Here is a 14,660-nt window from a genome sequence, read left to right as displayed (position 1 = left end):
TTAGCTCTTTACCTCTCTCATTTACCTTAGGATGATGGCCTGTAGGGAATGTTGGGGTTCTTGTGTTCCCCCCTCTCCTTTAGGCACTCTTAATTTGATTAATACCCCTTCCCCATGGGTCTTCTTTAAAAATGTAATTATACTCTCCAGGGGGGCTCTGGTTCTTTGCCAGGGAAATCTTCAGCCATGTAAGTCCCCAACACTTCCTCCTGGGCATCACCCCACTCTCCTTCCTCTAATTCCTCTTCTTCTCAGGGTTTGTTGCTTCTTCTATTCTTCCTTTCTCTACCAATTTATCTTCAGATTTCTCTTCTGTCTTTTTCAAGGAACCATATATTTCCTCCCCTGACCTGTCCCAAATTCCACTTCTTTCTCTCAGGGGTTCCTTTCCTTTCTGGTTCCTCCTTTTTCTTCTCCCATTTTAGCAGCAACACAGCCTTTATATTTGCCTTGCATCAGGGGTAAAGTAACTTCCCCATCTCTTTTATTGCATGCCCTCCTATTCTTAAGGCTGACATGGCCATATAGGCTTCTGTGTGAGTCCTGATTTTATGGGAGCTACATTCAGTGGTGCCCTCAAGTTCAGTGAGTTGCATAGGAAGTCTTCTGATTGGCTCACTAAGGAGGTTGGTCAGGTTGTGTGGATCCTGGGTTGGAGCTTTACAGACCTCCAACAGGGGCGTCCATGTCCTCCTCACAGTGGGATAGAAATTATTCTAATAAAGTAAAAAGAAGTGACCGGGGCGCAAAGGAGAAAATGTCAAAGAATCAATTTCGAAGATTGGGAAGGAGTGAGAGGTAGTGGAGGATGAGGGCAGGGACTAGTAGCACTACGAAGGAGAGCCACCATTAACAGCGTAACTATGGATGCCTGCAGCAAAAAGAGAGGCCTCCAAAGGAAAGAGAGACAGTATCAGGATGGAGGAACCAGTTAGCTCTGAGGTCAAGGAAGTGAGAGGAAGATAGATAAGGATGAGTCCTTTGCAATGAGGATAGGTCCGTTTCAGAGAGAAACAGAAGAAGAGATGCTGGGATTGAATGAGTGTAAGATTTGGAGAGAGAGTGCCGCAGGAGGGGATACCAGAAGGAAGCACAACGAAGTTGAAGAAGAAGAAGAAGAAGGTAGGAGGGCAGTGTGCAGGTTTCGATTGGAAATAAATGTTGGGTAGATATATAAGTGTTAAGCAAAAAAAATATAGGACCTGAACTAGCACGCACTTCTTTTAGGTTTATTTAAAAAAAAAAAAACATTTACTGCTAGGACGACCTTGGTTCTATTTTATGTCTTACTATGAGTTCCCAAAGAAATCGCTTGTATATATTTTTGTCCATGAAAAAATTGCAGAGCTTTGAAAGCAATCTCCCTGGTTTGCCTTGATTTCAAGGCACAGCGAAGCACTCACACACATACCTACAAACCGTTCTAACGTACACTCCTCTTAGCCAAGTAAATTTTCCATTACAACTTGAATTTAAATATTCTAATAAATTTGTTTTAGAAATTCTTACGGCTCCCTTGTGCCATTTCTAGGGAAACACTCTGATGCTTGTGTGTGCATGGGTTTTTCCTGGGAGATGGAGATTTCTTTGTGCTTGGGGTGACTGATTGAATTTTACCTGAGCTAAATTATATTTGCACATTCTAGTAATTGCAAAGGGCCACACAGAGGAAACAAAGCATTGGTTGCTGTTGTACAGGGATTTCCCCAACGTATAATTTCAAATTGATATGAAAAAGGCCTTGCTATGCATTAATAATAGCAGAAAATGTAACTCGCTTGGCCGCAAAACAAGCTATAGACCTCAGGTGGGTAACATTTATTGTTAGTATGGCTTTTTCTATTGCACACCTTATGAAATGCAAAATAAAAGATTTATATTGACCATATCGCTATACTCAAACATGACATGTTTTTATATTGTATACCATGACATGTTTTTACATCGGATAGCACATCTCTCTCTCCATCTCTCTCTCTGGTGTATATGTGTGCAAACAGACAGACAGACAGACAGATGGACAGACAGAGAGAGAGAGAGAGAGAGAGATGTATATGTATATATTGTTCTAGCTTTTCTGGCATGATTTAACGGACTTTCTTGGTTATTTCTTACTGCACATTCTGAATTTTGGGACATATCTGGACAGCTCAAGGCCAAACACTTTTCTAAACATGAGCACAAAGCACCAAACTGATGGTTCATGCTGGCTTGTTTCTTAGCTGAACAGGTGTTCGGTGCTTCCAAGTCTTGCCTCCTCCAGTGGGCACCCACTGAGAGGCAGTGCCTTGGGTTCCCTCTGCAACTTCCTCTGGCCATGGCCTCTGAGTGGGTGCCTGCCCAGGGGTGGAGTGGGGACTGGGAAGCATTGAATACTTGTTCGGCTGAGAAATGAATTGGCGTGAACTGCTAGTTTGGCCGTTTGTCCCTATCTCTAATTAAGACCTTTAAACTGACATATGGACCCATCAAGGTCTTTAGAATTACTGAGTATGTATTTTTGAAAAATGTTCCTTTATGATAGACCTGGATTTCAGCTGTTTCCATGTCATAAATGCCTGGAATTTTAATTACTGGTACTGGAGACATACAATTGGCATACAAAGTATAGGGATAAAAGGTGGAAGAAATAGAGTTTGTAGTGTGTTCATGCGTCTGTCCTTCTAATAGAAACACCAGCCTCCTGGCTGTTCTCTCCTACCCATCTCTCCTTCTTTCTACATTTCTCTACTTTGTCTGTGCTGTAGAGAGTCCAGGATGGGAAAATGCTGGCTCTTCAGATATTTCAGACCACAGTCTGTTAATATTAGCTAGGCTGGCTAAAGCTCCTGAAACAGAAGTCCCAAACATCTGGAGGACCAGATATTCCACCTCTGCTGTCTGAGGGAAGAATCACAGTTCAAGGGCAGATCACAAGTTTTGGATGCAAAAGGTCTCAGTCCAAAAACAGATGTTAGAGATAGCCCATGACTAGAAGTGGAAAATCTTTAACTAATGAATGTCACTGTGGGAGTTTCTCTAGCTCCCAGAGTATGGAGGTTAATTTGTTTTATTTGGTTACTGGTCTTCAGGACTTAAGCATAGGGTTTCTCTGAAGCCTGTTTTCACAAACTCGAAAAGACTGTTCTTTCAGCTCTAGGGCTATCTGTAATGTTTGTTTTTCGTCTCAGCTTAAATTCTGGAGTCTTCAGGTAGGCTAGAATAGACTCATGTCTGAACATAGTCAACATAGATAATACTGTCATAGAAAATGCAATAGTATGGCTCAAAACCTAGGTGGAATATCAGGAAAAACTTCCTAACTGTTAGAACAGTATGACAGTGGAACCATTTACCTCGGGAGTTGGTGAGTGCTCCAACACTGGAGGCATTAAAGAAAAACTTAGATAATCACTTGGCAGATATGCTTTGATTGTATTCCTGCACTGAGCAGGGGGTTGGACTTGATGGCCTTGTAGGCCCCTTCCAGCTTCACTTTTCTATGATTCTATGAATACCAGTTTTCCACGATTCCATGTATTTCTGCATGTAGTTCATAATTAAACTGTGGAATTAACTTTTGCAAAATGTGATGATTGCTGCTGAACTGAACAGCTTTAAAGAGGGATTTAAGGCACATGACTTCAGTGCACTTAAGGAATGTCAGTGATTTCTGGTCAGATTAACTATATATATGAAACATGCAGTACAAGAGGCAGTATACCTCTGTGTATGAGTTGCCAGAGAAGGTGAGATGGGGGTACACCTCCATATCAGTCTAGCTTGTGGTCTTTCCATGGAAAACTGCTTGGCCACCACATGAACAAAAATACAGGACTAGTGTCTAATTCAACAAGGTTCATCCTATAATATTTTTTTCTAACAGAGTGTCTCTCCCCCCCCCCCGACCATTAAGCTGAAGCATACTGTTGTTATGTACCATCTAGTCAGAAGTGACTTATAGTGACCCTAATGGGGTTTTCAAAGTAAGTGAGGTATTTAAGGAATGGTTTTACCAGTTCCATCCCTCAGTGAGTTTCTGTGGCAGAGCCAGGGGATTGAACCCTGGGCTTCTGAGTCCTAATCCATTATTCTATCCAACATACCCACACTGGGTACCGAAGTTCACATAGTCATTGTTACAGTACTATGAAATTTTGCTTATGGCATTAGCAATCCTATTTCCCCACCTCTGCTGAAAAATTTCCTAATTGTTTGGGCAAGCTCTAACTTGAACTAGGGCTTACTCTTCAGTTATGTGGATTGATAATAATCCTGCAGCCAAGAAGCATGGACAAAGTGGCTTTCCTTGCTACTGGCCGGCTACTGTTAACCCCTATGCCCAAAATTTCCAGATTTCCAGATTTGGCTTCCACAGATGCTTAACTGAGCCCCAGCTTTTGAAGAACCAGTCACTGTTCTGGTATTATGCATTTCCATGGATATGTCTTAAGGATCTCTTTTGTCCTTGTTCTTGTAAAAATAACTGCAGGCTTGTCCTCTGAATAATTCCTTTAATGTGCACAAAATACTCAAGGTTCATAAGTCTCTTTATTCCACCTAACTGCCGTTTTTGAGATAAGTAGAATTTGTTGACATTCCTCTTTAATCAAACAGGAACCGAGAAATTGTAACCTTATTAGAGGCCATCTAGTGCTTATGTGACCCTGCTTTCGTACTTTATTCAAATGGGTGCAAAGAAGGACAGGAGAGGCAAGTGGAAGGCGGAGGGGAATATCTAGAATCTGTGTTGAGATGGAATTAGCTGTGAGAGAATCTCAATATGACACCCTTCCACATTGCATTATTTCCCTTGATATGTTTGTGATGCTGTGTCACTGTGTGATGACATTTGCTCATAATTATATGGTGTATGGCACAAGCATCAACTATGTGATGTCTCCATGTCACACTACAGAAGGATTTTGTGACTTTGAAATTCCCATCAGAGACCTGAAAGCCAGCTTCACAGAAGTCAGAATATGACAAAACTGAAGTCAGCCAAGATTTCACTCAGTTCTTCAAAGTTGAGTTCCACTTTTTCAGTAGGGCTTTTTCTTGCTTTGGTTACTTTTTTTGATTTTTGTGCAGTTTGTGATCCTAATTGAATTTTTATATCTTTTAAAGGGGGAGGGAATGGGCTAATTAAGGTCTAAATCCAATTGGCAGGCCCAGTTAGCCTTTGAATCAGTTCTTGAATGGCAAATCAACACTAATGTAAACCTCACTTGGTCAATGGGTTAACTCTAGTTGGGATTAGCAATTGGGTTTGACCTATGTTATTACTAACATTTCTGCTAAAGTTGTTCATGCAAGTATGTTGGTCCCTCTGTTTCAGGCATGCAGCAGTAAAACCTTCCATTGTCAGGAGTGGTGCAAATCATTGTAAATGAAGGCCCACACTGATTAAGACTGGACTTTACCATATATATATCTAGCACAACGTGAGTACACGGCTGAATTATCACTGTCTCTTGCTTTGAAAATGTAAATGCATTATTAATTTTGAACATACTTCTCCACTCTCTCTTTCTCTACAGCCCCAAAACTCAGTCCTAAACACATTAACTTTGGAATAGCACTAAAATGAAATGATGCATAAACTGGAAATCTACTTTGAGTGATAATTTTGCATGCTTCCCTTGTGTAAGGAAGCAAAATTATGCAAGGTGATGTGAGGAAGGTTCAGTGTACTGCTATTCAAAATAAGTAAAATAATAGTGTTCGGTGTGGGTGAAAATAGTATGACAGCTTTTGAGTAACACAAATGTTTTATCTCTTTTTCTCAGGAAGAAAACAGCTTCTCTTTTGTGGATTGTCTATAGTTATTTGCTGGGCAAGCATCTTTATGTATCATAACTACTTTGTAATCTGGTAATCCCTGTTTGGAATTGCAGATGAGTTGGGCTAGAGATTAGGAGAGCCAGAGTAGATTAGGAGAATCATCCTAAATGGATTGTTTGGTTCCAAATCTACAGCCCTGTTCAGGTGTTACTTATCTGGTTCTCTCCCATATGCTTTAGAAGAGAGAACCTAACCTCTGCCTTCTCCATCATCACTTTGTCCATTGCTATATACAGTGGAGAGCTTGTGTGAAAGCTTTCCATGCAAGCAAGAACATTAATTTTCCAGAGCTCTCCCTCATATGAAGAGTCACCAGGCAAGCAGGGATCCCTCGTCTGTCTTCATGTAGAGAAAGCAATGATGGAGAAGGAAGGATTAGATACTCCCCTCTAAGCATGTTGGAAAGAAATGGGTACCCCATGGGACAGTGATTAAGCTGCAGTACTGCAGTTAAGCCTTTGCTCATGACCTGAGTTTGATCCCAGTGGATTCAGGGAGCTGGCTCAAGGTTGACTCAGCTTTCCATCTATCCAGGGTTGATATAAGTCAAAACAATAAATAAAAATACCTAAGTAAGAATGCAGTCTGTATCTTTGCTCTTCCCCCCCCCCCATAATGATTCCTCATGGACAGAACACTCTGATTTTTCTGTCATCTTTTGTTTTCCAGATTGAACATACGCACCCTCAAGCTTTCTTCATGAAGTCCTACACTTGATTAGAAATAGAAAATGCAAGAAATTGTTTTCTACTGATGGACTAGGCATTGGTAAGCTACCATATCCTGATCTGTTCCTACCCAGTCCCTTCTATCAAAAGGAATGTGTTCAGGCATGTGTTTGAAAAAATGTAAAGGAAGAAAGGAAGAGGGAAAAAAGGCAAGACACAGTTCACTGATGGCTGCACATCTTCCATTGTTTAAGTACAGGGATATTCAGCTGCAGGCATGACCTCAAAATGCTGAGCCCATTTATTCATCGGTCATGAACTAGAGAGCAGACAACCCCAATTTTCTCTAGCAGTCTGATTATACACACTGGGGCTACTGTTATTTTATTAAAATGTGCTTTAAAAATACGACCTGGTAGACCTTAAAAGTAATTAGTCAAACATTCAAAAGTGCCTTTTTCCTAGTATGATTATTTGTGTAGTAGAAATTGATAAGAGACTCTCTCTCTCTCTCTCTCTCTCTCTGTGTGTGTGTGTGTGTGTGTGCACGCACACACATGCACGCGCACGCACGCACACACACTTTAAGAGATATGTAGTCAAGATGGATTTGGAGTGGGAAATCCACAGTATTTTTAACAATTAGGGAGCAGGGCTTTTAAGAATTCTATATTTAAGGCCAATTAAAGAAGGCTTGGATGAATATTGCAATGCAGATGTGCCCAAATGGAAGTTAGCAGATCAACATTACTAGACTGGGATGTGATCATTTCATTTTGCCCTTAACATCCTAGGACATGGCTATCTGAAGGGGGGGGTCTTCCAGCCCATTACGATGTTCGAAGTGGCCCTCCCTTTATTCCCCATAATGTGGCAGAAGGCCTTCTCAACTCTTGCTGCACTGTTGTGGAATGCCTCCCCTTGGGAGCCTGACTAGTGCCAACGTTGGCCTTATTTCAACAGAGAATTAAGACCAGACTGTTATCCAAGCTTCTGCATCTCAGTAATCATGGCATGGTTTTAGTTTAATAGGCTTTATCTTGATTTTGCTGAATTGAAAAAAAATGTTTAAACTCTTGAAAGGTTTCTATTTATTGTACCTTTCACTGAGATCTGTGTATAGGGCGGGATAGAAACAGTTTAATAAGCATCTTAAAAATAAATTTTGTCCAGTTTGAGGAAATAGCAAAGAAAAACATTTGCCACACAAGAGAACATAAATATTGTAAGTACACAGAAATATATTCTGTTCAAAGCAACATCACTAACTAAATTCTAAATTTGTTTCTATAATTTCCTATACCATGTCTCAAATTTCAGATTTTCTTTGACAGCATAAGTGTGTTGTGGGGTGCAATAGATAAAACAAAATAAAAAAAGTCTTGGACTTGAGGTTTATCCCTGTAAATTTGCAAATGAATTTCCATTAATCTGGTTGCATCTTTCAACTGAACTTAATTTTTCCCCACTCACTCTTTCCTCTTTGCTGCACCATCACATGTCTGGCCCTGTGATGTTAGCTTAGGGACAAGGATGAAGTAGATATATGATACAGAAGGGAACAGGATACGAGTTTCTGATCAGTTCTCCCCACCTTTTGAGATCTTTATAGTTTATGCCTTAAGCCTTGTCCTTGATTTGGTTGTCTCTCAGGTTACCATTTACGCATGAAGTACCATTTGGGCCTTTGATCCTTGCATCTAATAATTCTTTGCCTTCAGCTGATCACTTGAGTCAATCCATTTGGGTTCTTTGCCCACACTTTTCTCTGTTTAAGGCTCATCACACTGGAGATGTGCTCTAATAAGTGAAGTTAGGGCAAGCATAATTCTAAAGTGAGGAAGTCTCCATCTTCATAGGAGTTCAGAAAGATGGGAAACTTCAGGATATACCTCCTGCCACCACTGGTATGATAACAGAGAAATCTGTGGAGCTATAGCCAATCTGAAGGCTCTTAAAAGACCAGGAATCCAATGCCTTTCAGAATTTGGCCAGTCTAAACCACTGCACCAAAACACTAGTAGACGTTAGATACTAATATGACAGGTGACCAGATCAGCACTAGGACTGGCATTGCAGTCAATTAGAAAGAATCACATGAGAAGGACAAATGAATCATACACCTTTTTTGGCCCTCCACTGTATTATGTAAAGGAACATTTTAATGTGTCTCCTGTTGAGAAATATTTGATGATTATATGTATATGTGTGACTGTGAAGGTCCAGAAAGAGAAGCACAATTCATGTGCCCTTCCTCCAGTGGAAACGAAACACCCACTTATGTAACATGTAAAGATTTCTATTGATTATAAACTAAACAGGCTTGCTTCTGAGGAACGTTTTGATGGTAAAACAAAAGGGCAAGAGTACTCACATCAGGGTTAATAATTGGATATTTTTAGGTAAGCATTACTGGCAAGAAAGAAAGTATGCATTTGAATCAAGGGTGAGGAAAATGCATTCCATGGGCTGCACACAGCCCTCCAGGAATCCAAATGGGCTCCTGAACCTCTCTGCAGACCCACTGAAAGTTTTTCTTTAAAAGTCCCCTTGTGCCATTTAGGGGCAATGGGTGACCAGGCTGCCATGTTTTGCCGCTCCCCCCCCCCACGCTCCTGTCCTGCAAGCCCAATATGGCATTTCTGTAAGCCATTTTTAAAGACATAGCAACTCCAGTGTTTAAAAGAAAGCCTTTTCCTGCTTCTTCTAATAATGGCTAGCACCCCAATAAATAAACAGACTTTGATCGCACATTCACACAATAGCTTCTTTCACATGGCTTTTCCTCTGACCCTATAAATTTGTATCCTGTAAGTACCAAAATGGTCCAAGACTCATTTCCAGCTTAGCTTTCCTTCTGATATGCTAGTTCTCTTTGTGCAAGGAGTATTATGGTGGGCAGGATGAGCATTCAATGGCCTTTCCATACTGTAGTTTTGCCACATTAAAGGAGTACAAAATTAGATCAGTCAGGGATTTCAAGTGTTATTAAAGAGCAATTTTTCTGCCATGGCCATCATACTGCTGAGTGTATGGCTTTCAGTTGGCTCCTCCATCCATAAACTGGGTGTATGTGTGTTTGTGTTGTTTTTGTTTTGTTTTGGTTAATTTCTGCACAGTGGAATGGAATAAACAGTTGGCTGTTTTTTTAAAAAATGATTATAGGCAAATTAATGTTCACTGAAATCATCACCTTTAGTCAACAAGGAAGTGGAAATCCAAATGTAGAAAAGATTATACCTTTATTTAGACCTGTAAACATCAAACATCCAGTGCAAACTTTCTGGAATGAAATTCACTTCATCAGGCATAGCGTAGGTGGAAAACACAATTTCATAAAGGGTGAGAAATACCCAATTACATCATCTTTTTTTTTAAAGGGACTATATTATGCCACAGGAGAGGAGAGAACTAGTGTTGCTGAGACCTCTGTTATTTCACCTGTTATTGTATCACAAGTCCGACAGCTGGTGGAGTGCTGCTTGTGTACAAATGAGACTGACTGTCATTTGACTGCTGTTGTTTCACCTTCACTGTCCATCTTTTCCACAACTATTTTTTTAATGGAGAAAAGATGGAAGTTGCTTCCATACAACCAAAGACTGAACTATTAGGAAGGCTACCTCTACTAATGAAATGTCACCCGTATTCCGACATTACAATCTGAAAGCAGGAAGAGATGTACCCCTGGTGGAGACTCATAGTTAAGGAAGGAAAAAGGTAAAAAAGTACAGGTTTAAAATACTTGCCCAATTGACATATTATCAGGTGTACATCTGGTAATATGACTGCTGCCTTATTATTTAATGGCAGTTTACTGTGGGGGAGTAGAAATGGGCATGAATCACCACTTCAGCCGTTTGTGCTGGTTTGTTTTTCGTCTGAACGAGTGTTTGGTGCTTCCCAGGCCTGCCTCCTCTGTCGGGTGCCCCCTCAGAGGCAGTGCCTCAGCTTTCCTGCTACACCTCTTCTGGGTGCTCCCTCTGAGTGGGCACCTACTGGAGGATGTGGGGCTAGGAAGTGCCAAACACTGGTCCGGCAGAAAAACGAACTGTCACGAACTTCCAAATTGGCTCTTTGTGCCCATTTTTAGTGGGGAGTTACTCAATTAAGTTGCAAATGTGTAAATCACCAACATAATTTTGACTACTACTGGAAAAAAAAATCATATGCTGAGTTGAATAACTCTTGATTGCTTTAAAAATATATTTTTAAAAATCTGATATTTGTTTGAAATGTGACATTCATTTTGACAAGGCAATTTTGATGTAATGCACAAGGCTTACTACAATTACCTTCAGGTATTTGCAGTGGAGTTTGCTACATATGAGGCTGGAGAAGTTCTGAGATCATAAAATGCTGGCATTGAAAGGGGCTGCTGTGTTTTTATGAACAGTGTCTTCAGATTTGTCCTCCACTGGCCAAGATGCAGCATTGCAGGGCTTGGTTTTCCATAATTACTGCTTGGTCAAGCAGTACCATTCACTAACCTGCAGTGGTATACTTTAGAAACAGATAGGCTAGCTAGAGGAGAGAGTGTTTGCATGAAGTCTATAAAAAGTTTGTAACAGCCTCGTGACAATAATGCAGCCAAAGATGTTACAGCTCCCTAAAGTACACCTTACAATAATGTGATTCTGAAAATACATCAAGAAATAAATAAAATGCTAACTTTGCAAGCTAGACTTCTTTCTGGCACTAAGGCAATGGGGTCAATGGTGGAAGGAACTTGATGTTCCAGGAGAGATGTACAGGTCTTCCTCTTCTATAACATTTTCTGAAACTTGTTGTATTATTTGAAGTGACATCATCATATTGGGCACTCCCTTAACTCACTCCACATCATTTATTGCCACTTGCAATGGTGGTAAAGCTCATGGCAAGATTAGATGTGGCATCACTTGGTCAGCTTAACAGAAGCGGGGGGGGGGGAAGAAGGGGATATATATGGGGACACCATTATCGGCAGCAGCCACTTGTTTTTCATAACATCCACATTTATACCAACAGTTCCTTAACATGTATGCACTTACCTGGAAACATATTATGCTGATTTCACTTATTTCCATAGCCTTCTGCTTAGCACTGAATTATGAATAAATGTAAGCCTTAACTGATATCGGTAAAGCCACAGTACCCAGGGGTGACCCTACCATTGTGCTTAAAGGTAGGGCTGGACCTGACAGCCAGAAATTTCAGCTGAAGCAAACTGTCCATTGTTGATTTGACCTGCCTCAGTCTAATGACCTAAGAATACAATGGAGCTGTCACCTGCAAATACTCTAATGAGGAAAGAAACCATTCAGAATTAAGAATTGTTCTCCACCACAGAGAAAACAAACAGCATCATGATGATCCTTATAACTTTTTGCAGTGCTATGCTTTCATGCCAACTATTTATTGGATGTGCACCTGACTGAGAAGGATTTCATGTAGATCATGAGATAGCTGGCCCTACATTTAGTACTGCTGCTACCATATTGTGCTGCAGCCCAGCCTTACTGGGACCACTGTATGAAGAAAATTCATACGTGAAAGAAATAGCAGCATTCATTCAGCTTTGATGTGGGTCAGTTTACGCCAAACTCCAAGAAGAAATCAGCAGGGGAATGAGTTTTCCTTTTCACTAGTCCAAAATCTGTGAAATTTCAGTGTAGATTATCAGTACAAAAACAATATTTTTTAAAAAAAGTGTGTATCACCCAGAAGTTGTTTTCGAAGTACTTCACCTTCCTTTGAGGTGAAGGGGTGAAATGAATCATGGGTCAGAATGGCCCAGATAAGTAATGTCCCCAAGCTATAAAGCAATTATTTCTCTTTGAAAAACAATTCTCACATTTTAATATACATTTTATGAATTTTGCTGAAGGGCAGGAGACTGACATCTATTTGAATCCTTGCAGTTGAAGAAAATTAATTTTCCTCATCTCAGTTTTAAGCCACTATCCCAAGACCTTTAATGACTCTTTGTAAATTATCTAATGGCTTCTCTTTCTCGTAAACTCACAGAAATACACACATCAGTCCCTTAATAATTCAAACTCACTTGCAACAATCCTTAGTTTGCTTTTCAATAGTGAAAAGCTCTCAGCCAGAACTGTGTGAGTTGCCTCTCTTTACCTGCTTGAGTTCTTTGCTTGCACCTTCTTTAATGTTACCCTCAAGAACTTGTGTGTTGTTTCACCTATGCATGAGGTAGATATCTCAACTGCAAATAGACTTGTGTTATCAGAAACAGAAACTCGCTATTGCCTCTTCACTTCAGTGTGCATTGCTAAGTGTAATTTGATAACTCTACACCAGGCAATGACTCATTCAGACTTTGTCTCCATTTAGAAGACTTAATGTTTCCCTGCATACCTCACAACTAAAATAACTGGCCTGCTTTCTGGACTACAGTTTTTGGACTTCCCTGTTTCTTTCATCTGCAATTTTTTGTACTACTTAGGCTGGAAGAAATTGAAAGCAGTCACATTTTTTTGTAATACTGTAGCTTCAAGAGTCCTGAAAAAGGGATTGTCCAACCATCAATTTATTTTCCTTTTCTTTTGGACTGACAAGGCTATCTTTGTTTCTGAATTATTGTGGTTGCCAGTGTCTCTGGTTTACAAGCTGGCTTTGCCTGAGGCCATGAGTTTTCAAATGTTTTTAGCTGTGACCCCACATGCCCCTAAGCTAATATAACATTTCAATCACTGAGGAATACATCATAAGATTTGTGGCTGTACCATCTTACATTGGCCTTGAATGTTAAAATTCCTCATCCTATGCCATCCTATAGAAAGAGCTTGGAAAGTTACTTTCTTTTTTTTAAAAAACTAAAGCACTAAGCTCACATACAACTTAGAAAGCCCGCCCAGTGGCTGAGAGGTTGCCAGAGATGTAGTTCAGAAATGGTTTCTAAGTTCTGAGGTTAGATACATCAGGACCATGACTGTTCCTACTGTAACCTCAACATTCTAGATAACTTTGGGCCATATGTGTGGAGAGAGGGCATGAGCTGCTGCTGTCTTTCTGTTATCTTTCTGGTGCCCTTGTGTTGTATTGTTTGACTTCTTTTATTTATTTGTTATAGTTGTGTTACTTTTTTATTGTTGGATTCATTGATAGTTGACTGCCCAGAATAGTGCTTTACACTAATGGGGTGGAATGCATGCATGAATGAATGAATACATACTCTCTTGTTTCTTATCCTATTGGCTGAAGGGGGGGTTGTTATTTGGTCGTTAAGTTGTGTGCGATTCTTCATGACCCCATGGACCAAAGCACGCCAGGCCCTCCTGTCTTCCACTGCCTCCCGGAGTTTAGTCAAATTCATGTTGGTAGCTTTGATGCCACCTCCCAACCACCTTGTCCTCTGACGTCCCCTTCTCTTCTTGCCTTCACACTTTCCCAAAATCAGGGTCTTTTCCAGGGAGTCTTCTCTTCTCATGAGATGGCCAAAGTATTGGAGCCTCAGCTTCAGGATCTGTCCTTCCAGTGAGCACTCAGGGTTGAGTTCCTTCAGAATGGTGAAAGGGGGAGAGTTATTCAAATTCTGTGTTGTTTGTTAGGCCAATATTTTTTATTTTTTCAATTACGTACCCTGACCTCTATTACATACAGTTCCCTTAGGATTTGCTTTACAGGAAAATGAGTAGCTTCAGGGACTGCAGGAGGGAGAAAGGGCATAAAATGTCCATTCTACAAGTGCAACCACACTCACAGCTTTTAGGACTCAAGCTGCATAATTTGATATGAATAATTTCTCAGATGGATCCCTTTAAGGAATGCCCAGGTGCCCCTCTCCCCAAAGCTGGCAACCATTGTTTGGTATGAAAATATTTCCACCATTTGTTCCTGTTTTACTGTGGTGGGTATTATGCTAAATGCAGCAAAAGCTTTGCCTTGATCAGGCCTTTAAATTACAAATTGACTGATGTCTGCTGTAATGCTCTAAATCTGGAGAACTGTTTGCTCATCAAGCAGCTTCATAATTAGCAGCAGCCCATGTGGTATTCCAGCAAGAGAACATCAGATCGAGTTTCATCTTTATTCTGCAGCCAATGTCATCTCTTCCACTAATGAAAGGGTTTCCCACAGACGGGCATATCTCAGGCTGGCAGCTCCATTACACCATTTCTTGAGTTTCAGTCCTAATGTAGCCTGCATTCTGCATTTATATTTGAC

At 40.5% G+C, this 14,660-nt stretch overlaps 1 long non-coding RNA gene across 2 annotated transcripts in view; it reads left to right on the top strand.

Annotated features, from left to right (window-relative positions):
* Positions 1 to 1,698: 1,698 nt before the first annotated feature.
* LOC140706385 (uncharacterized) overlaps positions 1,699 to 14,660 on the top strand; it is a 100,537-nt gene continuing 87,575 nt past the window's right edge. For both annotated transcript variants that reach the window (XR_012086025.2, XR_012086026.2), the window contains exons 1-2: positions 1,699 to 5,423; positions 6,493 to 6,591. This is a non-coding gene — a long non-coding RNA (uncharacterized LOC140706385). The remainder of the gene's footprint in view (positions 5,424 to 6,492; positions 6,592 to 14,660) is intronic.

The sequence above is a fragment of the Pogona vitticeps genome, chromosome 4 (assembly GCF_051106095.1).
Source record: "Pogona vitticeps strain Pit_001003342236 chromosome 4, PviZW2.1, whole genome shotgun sequence".
Taxonomy (NCBI): domain Eukaryota; kingdom Metazoa; phylum Chordata; class Lepidosauria; order Squamata; family Agamidae; genus Pogona; species Pogona vitticeps.
This window is presented reverse-complemented; position numbering and strand designations above follow the sequence as displayed.